This window comes from Corella eumyota, chromosome 3 (genome assembly GCF_963082875.1).
Source record: "Corella eumyota chromosome 3, kaCorEumy4.1, whole genome shotgun sequence".
NCBI classification, from domain to species: domain Eukaryota; kingdom Metazoa; phylum Chordata; class Ascidiacea; order Phlebobranchia; family Corellidae; genus Corella; species Corella eumyota.
Window position 1 is genome coordinate 13,112,842 of NC_137492.1, and position 2,500 is coordinate 13,115,341.

At 51.4% G+C, this 2,500-nt stretch overlaps 1 non-coding gene and 1 pseudogene across 1 annotated transcript in view; both read left to right on the forward strand.

The window, feature by feature from the left end:
- The window catches only part of LOC145748895 (large subunit ribosomal RNA), a 3,214-nt pseudogene extending 3,062 nt beyond the window's left edge, over window positions 1-152 (forward strand).
- Window positions 153-1,524: 1,372 nt separating this feature from the next.
- LOC145747595 (small subunit ribosomal RNA) overlaps window positions 1,525-2,500 on the forward strand; it is a 1,810-nt gene continuing 834 nt past the window's right edge. The window contains exon 1 of the ribosomal RNA XR_014282314.1: window positions 1,525-2,500. This exon is cut by the window's right edge and continues 834 nt beyond it. This is a non-coding gene — a ribosomal RNA (small subunit ribosomal RNA).

Sequence of the window (2,500 nt, forward strand, 5' to 3'; positions counted from 1 at the left end):
CGTCGCCCCGAAACGGGTAAAGCTTTCTGCTCGAGTGGCGGGGTGCTAAATCATTTGCAAACGACCTAGATGAAGATCGCGGTGTCGTAATCACTAGAGCAGTATTCTCACTGCGATTTGTTGAGAGTAAGCCGCAAGATCTATCGATTTGTCCGCGAACGGGCGGGCGCACGGCGACTTCGACCTCTGGTCGGAGTTGCTTTTTTTTTCCACTTTTTTTTCAAAGTACTTGGTATTTTTTACGGCGACTTCGACTTCAGGTCGGAGTTGCTTTTTTTTTCAACTTTTTTCTGGGGTACTTCGTTTGTTTTACTGCGACTCTGACCTCAGGTCGGAGGCCATTCGAAGAATTGTCGAGTACCGTTCGAGCTTGAATAACACAAGTCCGGCGACTTTCGAAAATCGCCCGGGCAAAGGCGCACGACATCGGCCGACGCCCGATAAACAATTTCCCGCACAGAAACGCACGTTTTGGAAAATTGTCGAAATTCGACATGTTTGCTACCTTTGTCGCGAGACCAGCCCACCGGCGCGCGCGTAAAAAACACAAGTCCGGCGACTTTCGAAAATCGCCCGGACAAAGACGCACGACATCGGCCGACGCCCGATGAACAATTTCCCGCACAGAAACGCACGTTTTGGAAAATTGTCGAAATTCGACATGTTTGCTACCTTTGTCGCGAGACCAGCCCACCGGCGCGCGCGTAAAAAACACAAGTCCGGCGACTTTCGAAAATCGCCCGGACAAAGACGCACGACATCGGCCGACGCCCGATGAACAATTTCCCGCACAGAAACGCACGTTTTGGAAAATTGTCGAAATTCGACATGTTTGCTACCTTTGTCGCGAGACCAGCCCACCGGCGCGCGCGTAAAAAACACAAGTCCGGCGACTTTCGAAAATCGCCCGGACAAAGACGCACGACATCGGCCGACGCCCGATGAACAATTTCCCGCACAGAAACGCACGTTTTGGAAAATTGTCGAAATTCGACAAGTTTGCTACCTTTGTCGCGAGACCAGCTTCCCTGTATACTATGAGGGAAGACGTCGTTGTGGCGAAATGAGCAAATTGGCGATGCGGTTGTCGGTTGAAGGTATTTGGTGACAAAACGATGTGGTGTCGTGCAGGCGATGTGCGCTTTTGGGCAGACTTGATGCTGACCCGCGAAGGCGTCGTAGCTAGCAGCGAGGCTCTGAACGTTGGACGGAAAAAATTAAGTAGCAAATACGAGTTTGTGTTTCGGCGCGCGACCACGGCCTCGGGCCGTAGTTGCGGTGGCCGGTGCGCACGCAAGTGATAGTTTTCTCGGTTCGCTTTTGTTGGGCGTTCCTGGTGTTGTATGCAAACGCAGCCCGCGCGCGGCTTCGCCCGAAAGGGCGTCTGGCCGGTGTCGACGGCGTCCAGATCGCGGCTTACGCCGGGTTTGAGGAGCTAAGCAAAAATAGTGATTGAGTAATACAGTGCGATACCGCGACGGGGAAAGCGAAAGACTCCGTTCGCGTATTTTGTCGGCCGATAGTTACCTGGTTGATCCTGCCAGTAGTCATATGCTTGTCTCAAAGATTAAGCCATGCATGTCTCAGTACGAACTTGCGTACGGTAAAACTGCGAATGGCTCATTAAATCAGTCGTGATTCATTTGATCGTAAATTTTACTTGGATAACTGTGGTAATTCTAGAGCTAATACATGCAAAAAGCGCCGACCTTGCGGGAGGCGCGCCTTTATCATATCAAAAACCTGCCGGGCTTCGGCTCGTCTTGTTGGCGACTCGGGATAACTTTGCTGATCGCACGGTCTTGCACCGGCGACGGATCATTCAAGTGTCTGCCCTATCAACTTTCGTCGGTACGGTATCTGCCTACCGAGGTTCTTACGGGTAACGGGGAATCAGGGTTCGATTCCGGAGAGGGAGCCTGAGAAACGGCTACCACATCCAAGGAAGGCAGCAGGCGCGCAAATTACCCATTCCCGACGCGGGGAGGTAGTGACGAAAAATAACGATACAGGACTCTAACGAGGCCCTGTAATTGGAATGAGTAAACTGTAAAAATTTTAACGAGTATCCATTGGAGGGCAAGTCTGGTGCCAGCAGCCGCGGTAATTCCAGCTCCAAAAGTGTATATTTAAGTTGTTGCGGTTAAAAAGCTCGTAGTTGGATTTTGGGCGCAGGCGTTCGGTCCGTCGCAAGGCGTGCACTGTTCGTTCTGGCTTTACCTCCGGTTTTCCGTCGGTGCTCTTGACTGAGTGTCGGCGGCGGCCGGGACGTTTACCTTGAAAAAATTAGAGTGTTCAAAGCAGGCGCTTCGCCTGGATAGTGTTGCATGGAATAATGAAATAGGACCTCGGTTCTTTTTTGTTGGTTTTCGGAGCGCGAGGTAATGATTAAGAGGGACGGACGGGGGCATTCGTACTGTGCCGTTAGAGGTGAAATTCTTGGATCGGCGCAAGACGAACGACTGCGAAAGCATTTGCCAAGAATGTTTTCTTTAATCAA